Source organism: Podarcis cretensis, assembly GCF_951804945.1.
Source record: "Podarcis cretensis genome assembly, chromosome: 2".
Lineage (NCBI taxonomy): Eukaryota > Metazoa > Chordata > Lepidosauria > Squamata > Lacertidae > Podarcis > Podarcis cretensis.
This window is the reverse complement of record NC_137171.1, coordinates 94,550,563-94,575,219: the sequence shown is the minus strand read 5'-3', so window position 1 is coordinate 94,575,219 and position 24,657 is coordinate 94,550,563. Positions and strand designations below refer to the sequence as shown.

The 24,657-nt window shown below is 42.8% G+C and overlaps 1 protein-coding gene and 1 long non-coding RNA gene across 6 annotated transcripts in view; one reads left to right on the top strand and one right to left on the bottom strand.

Annotated features, from left to right (window-relative positions):
• Positions 1–144: 144 nt before the first annotated feature.
• LOC307209285 lies at positions 145–2,118 on the bottom strand. The gene is made up of 2 exons (XR_013835512.1): positions 1,985–2,118; positions 145–898 (listed from the first exon to the last, which is right to left on the bottom strand). It is a non-coding gene; the product is annotated as an uncharacterized lncRNA (long non-coding RNA).
• Positions 2,119–2,337: 219 nt separating this feature from the next.
• Positions 2,338–24,657, top strand: part of LOC307206094 (contactin-4) — a 532,821-nt gene continuing 510,501 nt past the window's right edge. For 2 of the 5 annotated variants that reach the window (XM_079958886.1, XM_079958885.1), the window contains exon 1: positions 2,339–2,885. The gene's annotated coding sequence lies outside the window, so the exon portion shown is untranslated. Of the gene's footprint in view, positions 2,886–4,022; positions 4,041–24,657 lie in introns of those variants that run through there. The other 3 variants (XM_079958879.1, XM_079958880.1, XM_079958883.1) reach the window with 3 other exon arrangements.

Genomic DNA, 24,657 nt, shown 5'->3' with positions numbered 1-24,657 from the left:
CCCCAACAATGAAATTCAATTAATGATCTTGGACTAGTCACTCACTCTCTCAGCCTCACCTACCTCACAGATTTGTTGTGGGGAGAATATAGGTGGGGAACAACACCATTTGCTCCACCTTGAGCTCCTTGGATAAAAGATGTGTTAAAAATATATTAAATTTATTTATTTATTATATGCATTTATTACCTGCCCTTCACCAAAGGTCCAAGGGCGGGTTATATAACAATAAAACAGTAACGTACATTACACAATGAATTACTAAAGCAACAGTACAACCAATAAAACCATTAACAGGTGATGAGCAGTAATCAAATGTTCCCAAATGCCTGAGTAAAATGGTGTGCCTTTGCATCTCTTCTAAATAACCCCTCAAATTGGGGCTAAATAAAATAAATAAAAGTACTTCTTCTGTTGCACACTCTAGTGTCCTATGACATCATTTATAGAGTTTCTGGCAGCCAATATTACCAGGTGTGATTTTCAGGCAAGTAGGAGCCTGCCATTTTCTATCTATCTTGATTTAAACATTTGCCACTGGCAACCATGAATTTTCTTATTGAAACAGTCTTCACTAGGTTCTATTTTGAACACAAGGGCCATGTCTCAGAGTCCTGGAACATGTGAGGCCCTCTGAGGTTGTGCAGGATGCCTTTCCCTCACCACTGAGTAACAACAGATCACCTCCCCACATTCAGGAGCAAGGATGTTTTGGGACAGGATGCATTCCTCCCCATCAAGGGTGCAAAGGCAGGAGCAGTTGCCATCTATTCACAGTTATTTCTCTCCCTCTTGGTAGAGCAGGGATTGGTAGAGCTACTAGAACAGGGCTTCTCCAACAGTGGTCCAAGGTCCAAACTGTGGTCTGCAAGCTTCAATGAGGCAGTACATGGTGTGTCTGTGAAGAAAGGCAGGCGCAGTGTGTTAGTCATATTGATTTTTTATTGTAATTCATTTCTATTATTGTTATTGTTATTAATTTATTGTGAAATACTACTGTTTGAGGCAGTTTCCCAAACCAGCTTCCCACCAACTGCAGCCCCGTTTTTCTCCAGATGTCACTGGGTTGCAGTTGCCATTGTCCCTCACCACTGGCCATGTCTTCTGAGGCTGATAGGAATCATAGAGTTGGAAGGGGCCCTGGGGATCATCAAATCCAATTCCCTGCAATGCAGGAATATGCAGATGTCCCTTATAGGGACTGAACCTGCAACCTTGGTGTTATCAGCACCACGCTCTAGCCAACTGAGCTATCCATCAGAGTCCAACATCATTTTGCTAGGATGGGAAAACGTTGACCCTCCATAAGTTGGACTACAACCCGTATTTCACATAGGGTCACATAGGCTGGGGCATATGTTGGGTGTCTAGCAACATATACAGAGGACCATAGGTTTCCTGACCCTGGCCTATTAAAGATATACTGTATGTTTCATATGCATAAAATGTAGTGTTTGGATGCATTGATGTAAAGAAGACTTATGAAAGGGTTTGCATTTGCAAAGAGAAGTTTGCATTAGACAGGAGGTTAAACTCTAGGTATATGCCACAAGTAAGGTGTTTAAGGCTGATTGATGACTCATCCTGGAAACACAAACTGAGAGCTCTCTCAACAGGTCATAAAACCTGAGAACTCAGCATCTTCCTCAGTTCTTGGAGCCAGCAGCAGTAGAAATGAAGCTGGGCTATCCTGAAGAAGCAAGATGCTTGCACATGATGTCTCTCTTGGATCAGAGAGGGTAAATCTACTGACATTTATTAAGGACTAAAAAGAAGGCGGCACTGCATTGTTTTAGAGCAATGTGCTATTTTGTATTTTGCAACTTTTATTTGCAACTATTTTAAGACTGTTCTGCAGTCTAAAGCTTCGGAACCCGTTCTCGGGTGGAGAGCTAATTCATTTCCGCTCTGCACAAGGTCCGGATCAGGGATTCCGTTTGCAACAACAACTCTGAACATGGCCTAGATAAAGTGGGTCCCAAACCTCCTGAGTCAGCAGCAGCGGTGGTGTTGACTGCTGGTGCTCCTCAGCTGGAGCCCATCCGGAGATGGCGCTTGCGGGTTGATGCATCCAGGCTCGCCAGCTCGCCCGCGTGCATGTGTATGCAATCCATTCCCGCTCCATGAAAATCAATGATACTCTTGCTGCGCGGCGGCGGCGGCGGCGGCGACAGAGGCTTCTCTTCCCCTCCAAAGGTCTAGTGAGATCTCTGGGTTGCTTTTGCAGCCGGGATGCGCACGTGCCCGCACACATTTTCCCCTCCTTTAGCCACGCCCCTCAGAATCCCTCCTAGCTAAAAAGAACCTGTGCGGCTCTTTCTCCCTTCGCCCAATCTCTATTGCAGGGCAAGAGAAGGAGGGAAAGAAGAACGGAACCGGGTGAAGAAAAGGGGAGAGGAGAAAAAGAAGAAGAAGGTGGGGAGAGGCGGAGCTAACACTGAAGCGGCTCGGAGAGTTGGCAGACACCGTGTTCTTCCTCGCCGTTCTTTTAATCTGCCTCTCCCTCACCCTCGCCGCCCCATCGGCAGCCGAGGAGTAGATTTGGGGAGGAGGAGGGTGGGGTTGGCTCTCGGCGACCGCCAACACCAGCAGCGCCGCCGCCACAGCGCTCCCAAATTCGCCTCCATCCGGCATCCCGGCTCCTCAGCAGCCCTCGAGGCTTCGCGCCCCACAGCGGGAAAGCAGGACTCTCCGGGCGCGAGCGTAAAAATAAAATAATAAAGCGCGGAAGGGAAAGAGAGAGAAGAGCCGCCTCAGCGCGCCGCTACCACCAGCAGCAGCACCGGCACCGGCGGCAGCGGCTTGTCTTGCTTGCTTCCTTCGCCAGCCTGGGAGCTCTGCCCGCAGCCGCTCGGAGGAGCCTCTTGGCAGCTTCCCGCGTCAAGGTAAGGCTCGGGTTGGGCTGCGCGTCCCGGAGCGCAGCGCCGTGTTTGTTGTGAGGAGGAGGAGGAGGAGGGGGCGCGCGGGCGGGCGGGTGTGGGGGAAAGAGCGGGAAAAGGCGCCTTTCTCTCGCTTCACAGTGGTGGGTCGCTGCTGCCTTTGAAGGGAAAGAGCAGGTGCTTCCACCCAAAAAATAGGGGGGGGGGTTCGTTTGGGTGTGTGGAGAAAGAGAAACCATTCAAGGCAGCGTCTGCACCACCATCAATCCCACCCAGGCTGTCCTTTCCCCTCTCGTGCACAGCCTCTGCCTCCAGGGAGGGTGGGTTCCGGGCTTCTCTTGGCATGCACACTTTTGGCCCTCGGATTTGGGCGACACTCTCTCCCCCCCCCCCCCCAAGTCAACAAGTTTTATTGGTGGCGCGAAGACCCGGGCGCTTCTAGTTCTCCTTCGAGCTGTGGAGGCTGGTGTTTTGCCAAACTGTCTGCTGGGTTTTGCAGTTTCGCCTGCAGCACTTCGGCTGCGTGGTCGGTTTGCTTTGAAGCCCCGTCGTGCAAAGCGTAGCTGCCCGTGATTTGCCTCCGCTTGAAAACAAACAAACAAAAACTTCCCGCGCGCTTACTTCAGAGTAATCGCCTTGCACGTTTGTCCGCGCCCTGCTCTGGGGTAAGACAGCAGCGGACGCTGCAAGACCTGGGCTCTGTGAACCTGGCTGTAAAATTAGCTCCGCTGAACTCGGTGGGACTTCCTCGGAGTGGTAGAGCTTTGCATGCAGAAGGTCCCAGGTTCAGTCCCTGGCATCTCCAGGTAGGGCAGGGAAACCTTGGGAGAGCAGCTGCCAGCCCGTGTTTTCACTACTGAGGTAGATGGACCGGTGTAAGGCAGCTCCCTATGCTCCGATTCTGAGCAAATATGCAGAACTGGACTGTGGAAGAAGGTGGAGTGGCTGAGATTGCCACCCAAACAGAGTTTGCATAAGGAACGAGAGTGCTCTGGTAGGGAAGGGCTGCTGCCAAATAGATTTTCCTACTGAAATGGAGTGGGGAGGGGAGAACTATGGTATGCAAAATTGCGACTCCCCCCTCCTCCTATGAAAAGAAGTAGTGATGGTGCGACAGGGTACAACAAACTGATGGGCATCAGACTCGATCCTCCTTCCTATGTGAGTCTATCTTATGCACAATTCCCACTCAGGGTTTACCCAGAGGAGTACAGATACGGAGGTTAACTTTGCTAGATAGCAGTTATCTTTTTCAGTCACCTTTGCAGAGAGACGGCAAACAGGCGATATGTATCAGCCCCTCGTTCTTGTCTTTTAACAAATGGAATGAGCAAAAAGGAGAGAATCTGGGCAGTGGTGTGGTGGATCCTGGGATAAACAGACATTTGGATGATAAAACCCTGGTCAGGTTTTGCCTGAGCTCCTATTAGTACTCCAGTGTTGGTCCAGAAATGTTCAATTATGTCTTTGGAAGCAGAAACAAGCAAACACAAAAGCAACTGATGTCTTGCAGGAATGGGAAGCTGGGTGTTACAAGCAGCAAGTTAACAGCTCTTTCACTGCACACCCTCCTCCAATGTTGAATACAAGGAACTAGCTTCCTTTTATTTACTGTGCAAATTAAAAGATTGGGTCTTAATGTATGTAGGTTGAAACATGCCTAGGAAAAGGATAAGAAAAGTGATACAGGGGTGTGTGTGTGTGGTTGTGCATATACACACATGCAGAGTACAACTATTGGGTTAATCTTGTGTAAATTCTTGGGACAACTTTTACTGGATGCAAACAAGTGTTCCTTTTTCCAGTTTTCAAATTCTGTCTTCCCAAGGGTGGTTGTTAGCTTTCTGTGTTGCAAGCAACATAATGCAGCATGTTGTGTCACTTACCCAGACAGAAATGACTTGCTCACTAAACTACAAATGAAATGATGCTGCTTGCATAACAAGTGAGGCTAGTTAGCATTTTACATACTGATTTTCATTTAAGGTAAATGAAAGCAGGATAGCTGTCACTGTGTTTATGGTTATTTGTGCTCTGTAGGGAAGGATATACTAAAATCCTAGAGAGCTATCATTCAAAAATCATGAAAATATATTTTATTTATGTTTAATCTCCCCTCCCCCCCACCCGAATAAGCTACTTTTTGAAATGTGTTTAAAAGGATCTGTACAAATCCAGACATCATTTTTGGTTTTTGTGTTTTTTAATGTTATAGATTTTGTGTTAAAACTTATGCACTATCTTAATGAAATTATTACTTTTAGAATAATAAATGATGCTGTTGAAAGTGCTAGGTTGAGTGTGAATCAAAAACTACAAACATTTCATTGCTTGGGACCCCGAACACACTAAATTAGAAATAACTACCGCTTCTTGTCCAGGGACCAACTTTTGAGCAGGGGTGAAGGTGGACATACATTTTTAAGTGGGTTGGAATGGAAGTAGTTTCGAAACAGCTCTGCTGCATTTTGAGGCATTTGTTTCCACCACACTCTTTATAGGCTGAACTGCGCAGTTTAGAATCTCTGCCTGTGCCTGTGTTAATTTATGGGCAATCATTGCTTGAAGTTGTGTATTTCCATAGTATCTCTCTTGCCTTGTGGATGCAAGTTACAAAACCATTTCTGTTTGACAGTAGTTGAATGCCACCATCTGGATTCATTCCTAATATTAGGGGATCACATGATCAACACTACTGCATGTTTTCTTAAAAAACAACAACAACCCAGCAGCTGCTGTGGTTTATCTGAGGGTACTTCTATAACTGAAATAGGCTGTAAGCCACAGCTGGTAAGGAAAGAATAAGTTGACACACACCCAGTCAACAAGGTTTGACATGAGTGTTATAACGCCGAAGTGATAATTATGACTGCTGTAGACAAACAGTTCATTGTAAGCAAGTTCCATTGAAATCAGTGGTACTTTGCCACACATGTATAGTGTCTAAAATTGGAATGCAATGGTAGTTACTGCCACTTGTGGAAATAAGCAAGACTGTTTCTGTGCCTCCTCAAACCACAAGTGCTGTTTCCCTTACCAGTGGTTGGAATTGCGTCGTGTGCAAACTGAAAATGTGAAATCGCAAGGCATATGTATAAGCTGTAAAAGCACTTTAGATGATGAAATAGTTGTCAGTTGCATGGCACACACAGGCCAGCTACAGTGTGCTGTCAATTGTGTGCTGTCAGATTTCTGCACGATGCATCTTTCACTTCTGGTATGAATAGCTGTACTGGGTCATTGATCTGGTTTCTGACTATAACCACCCATATTCAGATGCTTTTCTGTAGATGTTAACATCATAGATTAGAAAACTTGGTTCCATTTTGCAGTTAAAGTTGTCAGGAATATCTAAACCGGATATTCATTGGCATAGATACCCTTAGCATCCTAATAGCTGTTCATTCCCCCCCCACCACCACCATGTTTTCCCATAATCTCATACATATTGCACTGCAGGAAATGTATGTCTCCTTATGTATAACCCTTTGCCTTCTCATTGTAAGCTTTCAAGGTTGGCCATACAGCTTGTCACGATATTCCTAAATATAACCTCTTACATCTTCTATAGAACTACTTGGGAACATAAAAAGAGCTCTAGTACATCAGACCGAAGATCCGTCTAGTTCAACATCCTGCTTCCATAGAGCCCTACCAGAACCCTCCGGGAATCCCTTTCTCTTTAATAGACAATGATTTTGTTCTCTTGCAGTATGTGGCGTCTGTCTGAGTGTATGCTAATATTCTGCCTATACTCTAAGCATTTTATAGGATAATGGAATACCTGATGCTTAGCCAATTAAAAGACTCTCATTGACTTTGCCATGGCCTAAGCACTGAATTCATAGGAAGCTATCCAGTATAACATTTGCAATGTGGACAAAATTACTTTCTAGCTTGACTGATGTTGGGAAATAATGCATTGCTGGTAGCTTAAAATAGTCGGAAGAAGTGCTTGCTAGTGCTCTTTAACCTTTTCAGGCCTGTGGACAAACTATACTGAGCAAGGCTCTTTGGGCCTTGGGCAGGAATACTGAGCTTTGTTCCCCTCCCCCAACTGGTAGAAGCACTATGTCTGCTTCTTGATGAGATATCAGTCTTTTAAATTTTATTTCTGGAAGACAGAAAGAATGAGGTCGTCTAAGTTAAATTAAAGATATGCACAGAAGTGTAGCAAAATCAGTTCATTCTAAAGGATGGATTAATCTATGATTTCAAGTTCAATTTTAAAAATTCAGATTTCAATTCAGAATTATTACTTTATAGTAATCTGAGCTTATCAGCATTTTAGTGTTATCCTTGGGTTTTATCCCAAAATAATATGACTGCAGTACACAAGCTTTTTCTGCAGGAAATTGTTAGCCAGCATCCTTAGTATCAATTGGATATAAATGAATTTGAGGACTTTACAATAGCCCCTCTAATTTCCTCACTTCTCATGTGCTGCATTAGCCTCAATTTCACTGTGTTCATTATCTTGTGGGCTTAAACTGTTCTTTGATTGTTAAGGATGATGCCACTACTAAATGCAGCTAGAGCTTGATTCTTATATGGGCCCTATAATTTATATCTGTTTCCAGTGAGTATAAACACATTATAATATACAGGGTTGGAAAAATGGAAGGATAAAGGTACATTAGTGCTAGAGGTGCACACCCTTCTGCATAATACAATAATTACTTCTACTGTTTAGTAGTCATATCACACTTCTAATATGCAACATGCTTTACAGTTTTTCATTCTCTTTGCCCTAACATAATCCTTGGAAGTATGTACAATATTCCCATTTTATGACTGTGGAACTGTGAATAATTTGCTCAGGGCCATGGCAGGGTAATGATTCAGACCCACATTTCACAGAACCAAATACAGTGGTATAAATCTGGCATACTGCACTGACTCATTTATTGCTGGTGTACACATTTTGTTTTGGTGTACACATTATTCACTTACTTAACTTTATTTACATGTATCACCCTCCTTAGTTACTTGCGTGTGTATGTGGGTCTATTCAGATATGTTTCATGGGACCAGTGTTGCTACACATGCCATTTCTGTAGCCAATAATTGCCACAAGGCAGTAAAAGATACCATATTAATCAGATGAGGGGTTGCTATCCTGAGTGCATTTTTATATGGGGTTTCATTCATTCTCCATTAATCCCATAAACCAGAGTTAAAATTGCATGTATCCCCAAAACTGTTGCTGGAGTTCCACAGTTGCTCAGGTGAATTAACTAGTGTTGTGTAGCAAAAAGTCTTGCCATGCAACCGCCCCTTGTGTTTTCCTCTTCCCACTTCTTGCTAAGAACATTTTCCAAAAGTGTTAGGAATATCCCTTGCTACATCCCCTTGGGTTATGCTTATGTAATCACTCCTTTTGTCATAACTGTTCTGGTTGAGTCTAGCCTTCTGGCTGAAAGCAGGAATTGTAATGCATACCTTTTGTACCTATGAAGCGGAAGAGGACAGCATGGCTGAAGTACATGCCTTGTCCTTTTTGGAGAAAATAACTGCAATTGGTAACTCGCCAGCCACATGTTCGCAAACAGCTTGGCCACATGCCTCTTTCCTGTTCTACATTTGGAGCCTGCTTCCAACAAATGTCCACTGGGTGATGTCAGTCCATGTGTATCTCTGTCCACCTACCCTCATAGCTGAATAGAGAAGAGTGTAGATTTTGTGTCTTGTGTGCTCTGCTTTGGAGGCTCTCTGTTGAAGCTAATAAATACGTAAGTTCACATGCCTAAAATACAAGGCTTTTATTCATTTATCTTTTTTAGCCCAAGTCTCATTAGCTCTCTTAGTCAATAATGCCACGTTTACAATTAAGATATAGATCTGGATCCAGAATTTTTGCATTTATAAAACTGTGCTTACCTACCTTCTCTCCATTGCATCCCTCTGTGTTCCCCAAAAAGCCTCTTCTGAGAGTCAGGGGCCTGGTGCTTGGAAGGAGAAAGTGGGAGTAAGTATAGGCAGCTTTTCTAGCAAGACTGTTTCCACAACACTCACGTTAAGTTTTTGTTTCTGACACCACATAACTGGGATGGGGTTGCTGGTCATACTGAAGTTAAGCTGACCTACTCTAGCTCATGGGTCACCAATGTGGCAGGTGCACACCCACTCACAGAGGCTTTCTTTGGCAACTGCAGTGTGCCTTCTGCCAAAATTAGCCTTGAAATAGAGTATTCTATTGCACCCAGTAGAATAGTTTACAGCATGTGAGTGTGTGTATGCCCACAAGACCTTTTTCTTTTTACAAATGTGTCCATGGGCCCCAAATGATTATAAACCATTGCTCTAGTCCAGGGGTCAGCAACCTGTGGCCCATGGGTTACAAGCAGCCCACGGGGGTTGTTTAAACGGCCCACAAGCCGCCCACGTGGCGAGTCCCCACACTCTGTGCTAAACCAGTGCAACACGGAGCGGGGAATTGCTTCCGTGGCGCTGGAAATTGCGTCTGCGCAGACACGATCCGGCCCATGGCGCAAACTGGCCCAGGCGAGGTAAATCTTGCCGACCCTTCTCTAGTCTGCTGAACATGAAGATGCATATGAATCATTAATACTCAGAGTAGACTCACTGAAATTAATGGCCCTAAGTTAGTCTGATAATCTATTAACTTCAGTAGAGCTGCTTTGATTAGGACTAGTAAACTCCCAGATTTATTAGGTTGAAGAAATCTCTCTTTGACTATTTTAGAACAACTATTTGAAGTATTACAGCAGATGAAAATATACAAATATTTATACAAAAATAAAAATGCAGTGATACAAGACAGTATAAACAATAGCCTTAAAAGCACACTACGCTGGCAGACAAAACTTCAGGGATAATCAACTAAAGAAAGGTGTGAAACTGACCATCCCATTTATTCAAATGCCTGGGAGTAGTGTGTGGGAATATGGTCATTTGTCCATAAGAGCATGGGCAGAAGTTCATTATTGCAAGGTGATTTCATAGTAGAAAGCATTGCTTGGAAGCATGAGCAGCGCGTGGACAGCTCATGCCATCCAATGATTGGTCCACGTAGTATAACATGATCAACTGCGTGGTCTGGTGTGAGAACATGAGACTAATGCATTGTATTGTCTTTTATCTGCTGACTGAGGCAAAGCTCTCTCCTTGAATTTGTATCTTTTCGTGGACACACAATAAAGGTTGGGGCAGCAGCAGCTTCTAGAGAGAGCTGCGGCCAGATTTCTGCAACCCATCTTGGTGTGAGACTGATTATTTACGGATGGCGAGTGGGTTCTCGTCAGTAGTGTACATTCTATTTTTAGCTCTAAAATCGTAAGAGTCCAGGACAGACTATACCCATGTATTCTTTTCCCCAAACATGTAATTCTGCTTTATAGCTTCCCACATGCCTTTTTACTGTGTAGCAAAGGTTTCAGACTGTTGTCAGTTCTCAGTCCTGATTTCTAGTAATGCCTCACCTAGGCCCTATCTAGGAAATAAAGGATTAAACCACATACAATTGAGATTTATAAGATATGAAGACAAGCTTTTTGTTTACTTGCATATTTTGTGATGGGCTCATGAAGTTAGAGGAGAAACCAGGAATTCCTTTATCAGAAAAGTTCCTGAGGAAAGCGTGGTAGGGAATGTTTTGGCCTTATACACACTTAGCAGCAAACCATAGTTAAGGATTTAGTGTGAATGTATGGATATTGCCTGCTTTGCTCTTTCCTACTAATGTGCAGAAGAAGCAGATAGCAGTCTTTGGCTTAGTGTTGTGCCTAAACTGCGGATTGCGGAGGGCATTTTGCTGCAAAGAAACAACAGCTTGCGGTAGCAAGATTTGTTCTTGGCTTATTAACCATGGTTTGTTTCAGCAAAACCAATCACAATATCTGCTTCAGAGATACCTGTTATCTCTGTGTACGTATACAGTTCTCACACATGCTTAATGGCCTTAATGTTAGCTTATGGGGGTTGCATGTGGGAGATAGCAGGGTTTGCCCCCTCCACGTGTGTGTGTGTGTGTGTGTGTGTGTGTGTGTGTGTGTGTACAAAAAAAAGTAGCCCTTTACAGTTTGTGTGCATGTCTGTGAGGGAGATTTTATTGGTCTGCTGTTTACCATGTTGCTTCTACAGCACAGATACTTGTAGTTCCATTCATATTTGATACTTTACAGAGCATATCCTTCTCCATTAGTTTTGCACTACATAAGAAAAGTCACATTCGGAGCTCTCTCAGGGGTTAACCTGGCAATCATACTTGAGATTACATTTTTGCTGGGAAAATGTCATAGCATCCTGTGCTATGTTTTAGTGAATAAATAATCTGTGCGCTGTTTTTCAGAAGGTACTTTTTCCCCTGCAACACTGTGAGTAGCTGCAATTTGCACATTAAGAGTCTATTTGGTTTTATTTATAGGAATCCTTGTTGTTTGTGGTATCTTGCATGCTATTTTTATGCAATGAATTGCCTTGGCAGTATCTGTCTTAAGTACCACTGGTAAATATAAAACATGATAAACAGCATATTTACTCTAGAGGAGTCTTATGAAAAATAATACAGTTGTAGTAGCATAAGCAGAATATGCAGAACAGCCATATGGCACAATCTATGCATGCTTACTTGGAAATTAGCCCTGCTGTGTTCAGTGGGGCTTAGTTTTTGTTAAGTGTGTAAGGATTGCAACCCTAGTCTCGCTGGTGTATGGATGGATAGGCGCATCTCTGTATGCTTAAGTGTGTTTTGTTATAAGACTAACAATAATGGTAGAGGTATTTGAAACACTTCCCTGCAAATGTTGGTATTATATGCCATCTTCAGACATCATTCATGTAGTGGACATCTTGGTACTCATAAACATCAGCAGGCAACAGGAAGTATATGAAATACATCAATGTAAAATTTTGACTGTAATTTAAGCTAATTGCCAGGAGTTTTACTTTGGGCATTCTTGATGTTATTTGTAGTGATAAATACAAATATGGACATAAATACTTTACCACTGGTAATTCATTGATTTGATTATCAACTCTGTTATTCTTAACTATTAAGTCTAATTCACCATATATTAATTGCTTGTTGCCTACATACTTTTGCTGTAAATGAAACAAGCACAGCCAATTTGCATGGCTCTTCTCTTTTACTCTTCTATAGTTCTGCTCTACTTTTCCTGAAATGGTAAGAACTAAATGCATTATTTCAGGGTGCAGTATTTCACCTAAACAAAATTGGGTGATTATTATCTTCTCCCGAGTCACTTGTTTTTCATTACTTTGATTTTATGTTCTATGGTTTTGCAACTAGTTTTGCAACTGGTATTCCAATCTAAGAAACTTTTAATTTTAGTCCTCCCCGCTATATTGTTTGTAATTTCAGTTTTTTGTATCATTAGTAGGTTTGAAACTACTTGCTGCTTCCTCTAAGGCATTAAAGAAAAGAGATTTTTACATGTTAAAGTTAATGAACAAATTAGGGTTACTCTGACTAAAACATAGTTGGATCAAAGTAATATTTGAATGCCAAGATAGGAAAAAATGGAAGACAACATTCATATGAGTTTGCCTCATGTCAAATTTTGAATTTTGAGGCATTTATACGTCAATATTATGTTTTTCAACCCATACTAATTACTGAAAGGCCCCACAATATACAGTGCTGCAAATGAACTGTGAGAATGACAATTGCCTAGAATGACAATTCATTTTCACGTGGTCGTGTGTAAGGTTGATCAGGTAGCTTGCAGTTGGTCAAAGCTAGGCACGTGTATTTATTTTTTAAGCCAGTGTTATAGAAAACTCATTAGGTTTGTAGATAAGCACAAACCATTTTTTAAAACAGCAAAACAAAATTGTATACTGTCATCTGCATTGTTCTGTTGACATCAGAATCTATAATAATCTAATACCTGTACTCCTAAAACTCTGCTGCCATTTATAAAAACCCTTTAAAGTCTTTGTGGTTTATTCTTAATATCCAGTCTATCAGCTTTTGACACCATACATTTGTACACAACCTGAAAAGTGTGTCGTTTTAGAATTGATGGTATGGTAAAGCCACAACAACCATCTCTCAAGGTTTACTAAATCATTCTTGAGGGATTCCAAAATGAATAAACATAACAGGATTGATGGTAGTTTCTAAAATTAGATCTAGGCCTTCTCTTCCTCTGCTGCTTCCACTGGCACTTGTCCTTATCCTTTGAGAGCCCCCTGCTTCAGTCTGAAAATTATACAGCCTAGATGTAGCTTTACTACCACAGTCATAATTAGATTATTGAGTCAGCTGCTTAAAACATTGTATCGTAGTGATGTGGCATGGATACCACTGTTTCATAATATCTTTTCCTGGGGGTCCACAAGTTATGTCCAGGCTTGATAGGAAAGTAATAATAAAAATTCTACTAGCCTGCAGGGAGCATCTGACCGTGCAGAGTGCGGCCCTCTTTCTTCCAAGCAAGTGCTGCCTGCCACTATCACAGAATTAAGGAGAAAGACTAACAACACAGAGGGCATAGCCCTCAGTCCGTTCTGAAAATTAAGCAGCACAGTTTGGTACAACTAGAGAACACCCACCCACTCCCTGAAAATTACCAAACTCATAAACCCATAGCTCTGCAGGATTAAAATGCTCCTCTTCCCTTAACTCTTTAGTTCCATTGCCTTAGACCACCTTGCTGTTCTCTGTAGCCATCCTGACCCAAGGTCTTTACTTGTACCAGAGCAGGCGAATAACTTCTATGAGTTTATTTATTTAGAAGGCTGAAATAGTACAAGGCAGCTGTGTTCAAAGTGCTTGGATGTGGATAGTTTGCAAACACAAATGAGGCAGATGTTATTGAATGAACAACTTGGCAGGTTTGAGCAGGATCCCAAGTAGAAATACTTAACAGCCACATGAGCTTCTTTGTGGAAACATAACCTGACCCATCTTAAGCTTGACTAAATCTGCATTTTAAGGCTTTTCTCCTTTGACCTACACCTTCAGTTTATTCTATATGACTTAGCTAAATATGCACTTAAGCTTTCATACTTTAAAATGATATGCCAGCTTTCTTCCTTTTACGTTTAGCTATAGTCTAGGTTTAACTGCAGTTGATGCTTAATGGCTCCAACAGAGTTGAGAAGCTCTAAGTTGTTACGTCTTTATTTCCTCAGGACTCTGCTTTCCATTTTTGGTGACTGTTGAGCAGATTTCAGCAGATAGTGCCACCAACTTCTGTTGCTGACTGATGCTTTATTGGTAAAAGCTTGTTTTTTTAAAAAAAATATAGAAATGGCAGAGTTCAGTTGCTGTTTCCTCTCTCAGCTTCTCAAGTACATTTTTGAACATGAGTCAGCTGCTAGCTAATGGGGAAAAAAGTACTTGTTTAGTAGTTAACAGAAGAACACACATTTTTAAAAAAAGGGGTTAAATGCATCAGATTTTAATAGGAGTGATCTCTTGTGTGAGTATCATTTAACTGCGCAGCTACAGAATGCCCTCTGCTGAACATGTGTGCAAGTAAAGGAGTAAAAATCACTCTTAGCAGATTGTAGGAAGGCATTTTAAGCAGGATTTCAAACCACGCCTTGAGGTATGCATACAAATTAGTTTTTTAAATAGATGCAGCAGATTGGTAATTTGAAAATGCAGGTCACTTTGAATTGCAACATTTTCCATTATTTTTAGCATATTTGAATGGTTATTTTCATTATATAGCTATCCTTTACCATCCGGGAAAACTTTATTCTGTTTTATATTCAGCTAGATGTAGTTGTTCAAGTTCTGTCTAAAAACAATGTTCCAGCTTTGGTTTTCATTTGAAATTAATGCAGCCAGTATTTGTGATTACATATATAATGCAGGTTGTCGCACACATGTCACTTGTTAACATATTAACAGACATACTGTAAATCTTGCCACATTCCTTGCTGTTCTCCTCAGCTCTTCCTGTCTTCATAGAATTGTAGAGTTGGAAGGGACCCTGAGGGTCATCTAGTCCAACCCCCTGCAATGCAGGAATCCTGCCCACAATCATCCCTGTGTGGGCTCGAACCACCAGCCTTCTGGTTAGCAGCCAGGTGCATTGACCCATTGCGCCACGTGAGGGCTAAAGACAAACCTTAACTGCCAACATGCACTTGAGCTGTGACCTCCAGAGATGAAGATGATTTCAGATGTTGTATAGAGTGGAGTAGAGGCATGATTTCCTAGATCCGATATGATTTTGATTTTAATTGGTTGCTATTTTTTATTTTAATTGGTTATGGTTGCTATTAGGGTCTGTGGCTATGTAAACTAAAGCTTGCACAGTCTCGTGAGGATTATCCAACAGTGAAGTATTAGCAATGTATGTTGTTCTTTATGTGACTCTTGGGAATAAGGACGCTTGACCAAATTAGCAATGAATGAGTGAGCCAATGAGTAGGTGTTATGATTTCCCTTTTCTCTCCTTCAATTTGGTAACCTTTAAAATGTTATCTAAAGGTATGGGGCAGACATGTTTTGTTGCAGCTGGGCCATATGAAGGTGTGTTGTTCTGCTGCAGATGCACCATGGCGTTTCTAAGGAAGGATAAAGGATTTCACTGTCAATATGGTTTATGTTAGGCTTCCATCTCAAAACACAATGACTCTTGCAAATAAGGAAGGGGTCTTTCTTCAGGCAAATAGCCATCCAGGCTGAGCAGAAAACACAAGGTCCAGAATGCAAGATTTCAAGGTACATGAGCAAGGCAAGAGGTTCATAAAAACAGAAGTGATGAAGGTGTCCCTTTTGCCAAGCTTTTAAAGATGACAACTGGTAGGTTCAGTTATAGGACTCTCTTGCTCTTTGAGCCTGCTGCACTCATATGCTCTGTTGGGGTGGATGCCTCTGATCCCACCTATGAAGGGGGCAATGGGATCTTGGTTGTCTTCTGCCCCTTTGCCTCCAGCTCTGGCATCATCACTTCCTGTCCAGGCCCTCTCTGGCTGGTCAAGGTCTCTCTCCCTCACCCCTAAGACTGTTCACTCTGTAGGAAGGGCAGGGGAGAGAGCTGGCAGTGCTGCTTCCTTTCTCTGTCATCTAGAGTTCCCTAGGTGCCCGCTTTCTGTTCTCCCATCTTCTGCTACTTCTGCTTTCTCTTCTGTTTGGAACAGCCAAATCATGCCAGTTCTTGATGAAGCCAAGGTTCCCGTGATACCTATTCCTCTGGTGCTTTCAAAATGTGGCCATGATGAAGACATTGTTTGCAGAATTATTTTTTTAAAGCAAGTCCTTGTTTACTCACATAATTGCCAGCATTTCAGTTTTTGGCTTTGCTCCGTATTCGCATGTTGGGTGTTGTCAGATGCTGCTAATTTTTCAATCCAATCTTGTGGCGAGAACATTAAGTCAGAGTACATTTTGGTTATGGCGTAAGGAAAGCCAACTGTAAGCATTTATCGGAAACTTGGGTATTTCCTAAAATATAATCTCAGCCAGATGTCTTTTCTTAATGTGTCTGCTCAACTTGATAAAGACTGATGTTTTAAAGCTTTTGAGATAATACTCAAATCAAGAAGATAAGTATGAAAAAAAGAGATCTTCCAGAGATGACTGGGAATTTTTGTTGTTGCTTCTGCTTTCGATGTTCCTCAACACCAGCTGCAGGGTTACCTGATACAAGCTCTGTCCAGCAAGCCACTAAGCTCCTGAATTGCAAACAGATGCCCATTCTATTGCCTGTGCCTAGGACAGTTTACACATTACCTGTTTGTTTCCTCCATACCTTAGTTTTTTCCCCTTCTGATTGACTGATTGATGATTCTTTGTTCCTGCTCTCCTCTCTTAAATATCTCCCCTGCCTTTAAGTGGATCAGATAACCTCTAACTCTGCTTTCTCAGCTAACCATGGATTTGGTTTTCCTGTACTTCAAAAAGCTGCACTAATACCAGGTAAAATGTGTGGTACTACCCAGAGCTCATTCATCTGAGAACAGTTTGACTGCTGAGACCCTCTGCTTCCATTGTTCAGCATTCTAATAAGTGAATGTTCCCTGTTCATATTTTATTCACATGTATCTGAAAATTAATGCACCCTCTTCATTTTTAAACTCAGAGGAATAACAAAGTTGGTGTCATGGTTAACACAGAGTGCCAAAGATTTATTTATAGAAGAAGAATATAGTATCTTGCAGTTTGAACACACAGGTACCAGGAAGGAAAAATACAGCCAAGCATATTTCATATAAAATTCCGGAAACATACAACTTTTGATAAAAGAATTGGTGAGGTGAGCTTAATATTTGATATGTCACTAGTAATTGCAGATGTAAGGTGAAAAACCAGTAGTCAGATACATCTGAGAATGAGGAGCAATGTGCTTAAACTGACTTCATTGTATTCTCAAGTCAAGTGGAAAAACAAAATGCAGGCCTGGAATCCTGCAAAGGTCAAACTAATTTTCAGTTGTTTGACAATGGGTAATCTTGCTAGCAATGGAAAGATGATTGTAAAGTCTCCCTGGTTTCCTTCCTTTACTGCCATGATTTATTTTTCTGGTAATTTAGACTCCTTCAGACAACATTTTGCCATGTAATTTAGTTTAGCAGGATTCTTCTGCATAGTTGTCTGTAGTATGCTGATTGTTTTCTTTAACTATCAGATGACTTAGGCACTGAAAATGCTGTTAATGGAGATTTTGATTCCTAATTGTTGCTCTAATACAAAAATTGGTTTTCACGTCCATGATAGGTAGTAAACAAAAGTATTTTACTCCACGATTTTAAGACATGAAAAACACATATTTTTGCAGTTAAATGGTACTGGTATTCTTTTCTGCTGCTTTCATATGTTTAATACCTTTAGACATAGGTTTGGGGTGCTCCTGGATCTGTCTTCGTCACTTGAGGCACATGTGGCCTCAGTAGCTAGGAGTACCGTATTTTTCGCCCTATAGGACGCACTTTTTCCCCTCAAAAAATGAAGGGGAAATGTGTGTGCGTCCTATGGGGCGAATGCAGGCTTTCGCTGAAGCCTGGAGAGCGAGAGGGGTCGGTGCGCACAGACCCCTCTCGCTCTCCAGGCTTCGCGGACCTCTCCGCGAGCAGCGGAACGCTCCCACTGCTTGCGGAGAGGTGCCTGCATGCCGAAGCCTGCGCGCGCTGAGTTCAGCGCATCCAGGCTTCGCGGACCTCTCCACAAGCGGCGGGAGCCAGCCCTGGGCTCCCGCGGCTTGCAGAGAGCTGCCTGCATGCTGAAGCCTGCGCGCGCTGAGCTCAGCGCGTCCAGGCTTCACGGACCTCTCCGCAAGCGGCGGGAGCGCTCCCGCTGCTTGCGGAGAGGTGCCTGCATGCCGAAGCCTGCGCGCGCTGAGCTCAGCACGTCCAGGCTTCGCGGACCTCTCCGCAAGCAGCGGGAGCCAGCCCTGGGCTCCCACGACTTGCAGAGAGCTGCCTGTTTGGGGACTGGGGTCGGGGGAAGCTCGGGCCTCCCCCGCCCCAGCCCCGCGCCTGGGGAGGGAAATAATTTTTTTCCCTTTATTTCCCCCCCAAAAAACTAGGTGTGCCTTATGGGACGGTGCGTCCTATAGGGCAAAAAATACGGTACCTTTTACCAGCTTTGGTTGGTAATACAGCTTGGCTATTCCTGAACCAAGATAGCTTGGCCACTGTGATCTTGGCACTGGTCACCTCAAGACTGTCTTACTGCAGTAAGTGAGCCTTCCTTTAGGTCTAACCCAGTGAGTAGGATAGAATAATAGATTAATAGAGCTGGAAGGGCCCAAATTGTCATCTAGTCCAATCTCCTGCTACGCAGGAATCACAGCTTAAGAATTCCTAACAGATGGCCATCCAACCTCTGTTTAAAAACTTTAAATGAAGGAGAGTCCTTCACCTTCTGAAGTAGTCCGTTCTACTGCTGAATGGTTCTTACTGTAGGAAACTGTTCTTACTGAACAGTTCTTACAATAAGTTCTTACTGACTAATGTTTAGTCAGAAACCCGTTTCTTGTCGTTTGAATCCATGTGTTTGGCTCCTATTCTCTGGAGCAGCAGAAAAAAAGCTTGCTGCACTTTCCGTGTGACAGCACTTTAGATATTTGAAAATGGCTGTTGTTATCTTGCCATTGCTCCTCTTGCCAACTTGATACTCTTTCCTGTGACTCTACTCTCAACCTCATGTTCTTTGTGCTACCACCAGTATACTTTGATTGTCTCAACTCCAGACTGACAGTGGGCATAGAGCCTCTGAAATGCTGCTGTTAAAAACAGGGCTGTGCATTGGCAGGTGAACATATTACTACTCTGTGACTACTGCCAGCTGAGGGAGGATTATGGTGGAAATAGCAGTTCACTTGTTCAGCACTTTCTTCAGATAGTCTGATAAGTGCTAAATTATCTGTACTTCCCCGAGTGGTCCCTGGGATGGCCTGGAAAGTGGAAGAAGCAATCAGGCTTTGGAAGAAGTCAGAAGACAGCATTGTTCCATGCAAGAAAAGGACATTGTTGTTAAATGGACCTTTGCTACTGCAATGACCTATAGCCACATGTAGACCTGAAGGAACTTTCAGCAGAAATATTCAAAACACTTTCCCCAAGTTTTGATTTGATTTCTTTGATTTCTTTTTTTCAAATCCTGCACTCCTTTGACTTAGGGGGAAGGGAGCAGAAACAGAATATTTGCAGGAAGCAAACTTTGTAAGTGATAATCCAACTCATGTGTTCAGATATTTTATTGAAATAATTTAACTCAACTGTACTTACATTTAGCTGGTTTTGTATTGTCTTTCATCGCCCCAGTTTATGCCATTCTACCATAATTCCCTCAAGTTGGTAAGTCTCATCTGACAGCAACAACAACAAAAAATGAGCCTTTAGTCTCATTGTCCCATCCCAGTGGAATGCTCTGCCAAAAGTCTGCTGAAAAAATTTTATGCTGCTAAGCTTATGCAGGCAATTAAGAAAATATCTTTCTTAATATCTTGATTTTTTTTTTAAAAAAAACATTTTTAGCATATATATGTATGGTTGGTGTAAACTGCTTTGATATTTTAAATGAATAGTGTTTTTTAAAAAATAAGGACAACATAAAATGTATGACGTGGGACGCAGGTGGCGCTGTGGGTTAAAGCCTCAGCGCCTAGGACTTGCCGATCGAAAGGTCGGCGGTTCGAATCCCTGCGGCGGGGTGCGCTCCTGCTGCTCGGTCCCAGCGCCTGCCAACCTAGCAGTTCGAAAGCACCTCCGGGTGCAAGTAGATAAATAGGGACCGCTTACCAGCGGGAAGGTAAACGGCGTTTCCGTGTGCGGCTCTGGCTCGCCAGAGCAGCGATGTCACGCTGGCCACGTGACCCGGAAGTGTCTCCGGACAGCGCTGGCCCCTGGCCTCTTGAGTGAGATGGGCGCACAACCCCAGAGTCTGTCAAGACTGGCCCGTACGGGCAGGGGTACCTTTACCTTTTAAAATGTATGACCATAATACTATGTTCCTTCCTTCATTAAAATGTTCAGGAAAAGAATGTTACTAAAATTATACTTTACTACTCAGCTGCAAAATTTGTGACGTCTCTTGACTTGGTATGCCATACACTTCTTCTGTGGTGGTTGTCATATTGCTGACTAAATTTGTACATGATTTGCAAAGAAAAGTCATTCGTGTACTTCACTGCCCTTAGCAGAGTGTTAGCAAAAGTTTTTTTTCTGCATCACAGAGAGTACAGTTTGTAGGCTGCATTGGAAATCATTTGCTAAGCAATAGCTTACCTACATATTATCAGGAATGCTTTACTGTACTGTGTAATATTCTAGACGTTTGTGCAAAATGTATCTGCATCCATCACTGTTGTAGAACCCTGGTAATTGGAAAAGTGCTACAAGGAAAGGTAGCTCATGCAAGAAATTAAGGGATCCTAAGCTTCATTCACTTGACACTTGACATAGAATTAAAAGGAAGTGACACCATACTTTATAAGGATGTATCTCACATAGCCTGCAATACTAAAATGCTGTACTTGAAAATGGTTTAGTGGCGCATGTGCAAACCCCATTCATGACAGTGCCTAGTCCCCATGCCTTCATTTAGACCAGGGGTAGTCAACCTTTTTATACCTACCGCCCACTAATGCATCTTTCTTGATGGTGAAATTTCCTTACCGCCCACCAGTGCTCGATGGAAGGGGGATTCAGCTTGTGCTGTAGAACCCCCTACCGCCCACCTAGAATCCTGAAATGCCCACCAGTTGGCAGTAGGGACCAGGTTGACAACCACTGATTTAGAGGAGAATTTCAGAATCAAGCGTATAGCATGAGGCTTGGCAGTCATACATGTAAAAATGATCTTAGAATTGCAGCTGATCATAAACTGAACATGTTTTGACAGTGGTGTTTCTGCCAAAAAAGATGGAGAGAGAAATGGTAGCATGATTTTAATAGAACTGCAGTTCCCAAGTCATAGGATGTAATATGCTAGTCAGATCTTATCTGGAGTGCTGTATCAAGTTCTTGGCATCACGCTTCAAGAAGAATCTAGACAAATTGCAGCAGGTACAGATGAGGGCAACGGTGAGATGTCACCATGTGGATGAAATAAGTGGATGAAATTAATGGTATTTGGTCAATGGAACCAATTGCCTAAGGCAGTGGGTGGGCGGGCTCTCCCTCACTGCAGGTTTGCAAGCAAAGGCTGGACAATCATTTGTTTCAGATGCTGTGGCTCTGGGTGTCCTGCATCAGGAAGGGGTTAGAAGTCTCCCATCCAAGTTTATGATCCTCAGAAATCAACTTCAAGTGATTTATCTCATTTAAAATGTGTGCCAATGCAAGGACCTCCAGGCAAGAAGAGATGCCTGACTGTTAAGAACCAGGTCTTAGTTACAGATTTGGAGCTTGCTTAATCCATTTGGATTGAGAAGTAAGGGAACCGCTCTTCTCCCTTCAATCTTTTGCTAATTTGTAATTAGTGTGATGTAAAAAACAGTCCTACAGTTCAGAAGAGTAGGTGTTGCCCACTATTTTTATTTTCTCCCCAGGCAAGCTTCTATGTTTTCTTCTGCTTAGCTTGAAAGGTCTGCCTTGGTTCTCAGACACAATGTGTAGTACCCCCCTGGACTGCACAAACAGCTCTTGTCTCTTGCTGAGCCTCCTGCTTCCTGTGGTTTGCTCCTGCAGTTCTTGCAGGCAGCAGGCAGGTACCACACACCCTACAGGTTCATTCTAGTACAGTGGTACCTCGGGTTACATACGCTTCAGGTTACATACGCTTCAGGTTACACACTCTGCTAACCCAGAAATAGTGCTTCAGGTTAGGAACCTTGCTTCAGGATAAGAACAGAAATCGTGCTCCGGTGGCGCGGCGGCAGCAGGAGGCCCCATTAGCTAAAGTGGTGCTTCAGGTTAAGAACAGTTTCAGGTTAAGAACAGGCCTCCGGAACGAATTAAGTACTTAACCCGAGGTACCACTGTAAAAGAAAACAATTCTGGCTTTTTTTTTCAGAAGCACCTTGATACAATAAACACACATGTATCTGTGGGCCTAATGCATCCAGTTCTATATAAGAGAGGGTTGTTCAGTGATAACAGTATTAACAAGGAGGAATGAGAATTGGAATTGTTTTCATAGATTAGGATTATATGAAGACACAGCCCTAAATGGGCAAAAGGACAATATTTGTTTTTTGGGTTTGTGTGTGGGGGGGTTATTTTTGCTTTGTTTAATCACTTTTTTATATACTGATATAAAGCCACATCTGTCTGGCTCTATTTTCTGTTAAATTGTCTGTAAACAGAATAAGGAGCCTTGAGGCTATGCAAAAGTGAAAGATACGTATGGAGAAATTGCAGATAGCTCTTCAGAGGAAGGTGAAAAGGCTAAGGTGAGGAAAAAAGGAGATTGTTCTAACAATATGAATGGAAGATTACAGCATGAGATACATAATTATTTAGATTTGGCAGCAGTCCCAAATTGATGCAAAGAACATCTAAGGACATGTCTAGTGATGAATAAGGTCCATTGAGTCTCTGCTAAACAAGGTTAGGATTGCAGCCTACTACAATGGTAATCCTGAACATTGTATAATAAACTTGGTGAAAAAGCTTGGTGTTTTCTTCCTTTCCAATATTGTTTGCCTATTTAAATTTGCCCATTAACAACTCTCAGGTGTGTGTGTGTGTGTGTGTGTGTGTGTGCACTTGCAGAATAATGCTGCTGCCAGCCTGACCTCCCCTGACCTCACTATCACATCACCCCATTCTGTTGATCAGCAATGCTGCCAGGAGAGCACCAAAGCCACTCTGTCCCCTCAATGCATTGATTCCGTTGGTAAAAATCAAGGCCTCCGCATGACAATTTTTCTTGTTTCACAGAAAGACTTCTGCAATATATGCCTTTGTTGGTGTGCCGTGTCACTGGCCTCTTTCAAAAGAATTAATAAAGATCTCAGTTTGGAGAGACAAGTTTGTCCCTGTGTGCAAATTGTGGGATATGTTTAGCAAATAATAACATCTTGGAGATCCTGGGCCTCAGGGAGATTAGGCTTGCCTCGGCCTTGGCTCCGGCCTGGTGGAACGCTCTGCCACAAGAGATCAGGGCCCTGCGGGATTTGACATCTTTCCTCAGGGCCCGCAAGACGGAGTTGTTCCGCCAGGCCTTTGGTCAGGGCTCAGCCTGACTCCCTTTCCCTTTTTGTATAAGAACTAGTACGAAAGAGGCCTCCCAGCATTCTCACAGGCCTATATAAGAACAGCGTAAACACCTGAGCCTGATGAGCATTTACTGTTCCCGACCCTAATCCTGCAGAATGCCATCTAATTAGATTTTAATTTAATCCTGACTTGTTTTTAGGAGGTAACTTAATTATTGTTTGATTTTATACCAATGTTATATATCTGATGTTAGCCACCCTGAGCCCAGTTTTGGCCGGGGATGGCGGGATACAAATAAAAATTGATGATGATGATGATGATGATGATATAGAGGAAGCTGAAGCAGCAGTATATGCCACCCAAATCTGCAAGACATGGCATGCAATTCTAAACGTATAGTAATTACAAGCATATTCTGTTTATGGTGAAGATGTGTGTGAGGAGAAGGTAGAATGTATCCCTGCAGCTTGGAGCATAGGCCAAACAGTGGTTGAAAAACTACCAACACATTCACAGGGTTCTTGGTGGCATATAAGAACTGACAACTTCACCATCAGTGTGCCATTGGACAGGGGACTTCTGGCTGGGATACTGAAAAACATTTGAAATTTTCCTGAAATTCTTTGCCTGCAAATCTAGAAATGTCAAGAATGGCATTTTTAGTTTCAAAAACTGGTTTGTAAGTTGTGTTTAAAAGAATGGGAAGGATTTTCCTTTGAGTCTAGACACAGCTGCTTTGTTTAGCATATCAAGAGAAGCAGCCACGGAACTGACTGGACTTCCTACAGTTGACAGGGGGAGGTGTCATCTTTGTGATAATAGAAAATTGGAGCAGTGAACTGCTCCATGTAACCGTTTTGTCTGCCCCACTTGTGCAGTTATGAAATGTGATTGTGCATAGGTTGCTCAAGTAATGTGGCTCTAATGGCTGGTCCACTGTTCCGTTGTGGGGGTCAGTGCGTTTGCAGAAGAAAGTAGCAGGCCAGGAGGCAGCACTCCGAGTGAGGTGGGACTTCTAGTCAGTGATTATCTAGCCCTGCTATAAAATTCAGCCAGTTGCTCCACGATCATGTTAAGACAATCTCAGTGTTCATCCTCATATGCAGGTCCTCATATCCATGGTCCTGAATTCACACCTTAACCTTACCCTGCCTCACCATCTGCTTGCTTGACGAACCAGAAACTATGGCCATCACCTCTTTTGAGTTGGGGGCATCTTGGCGGATCA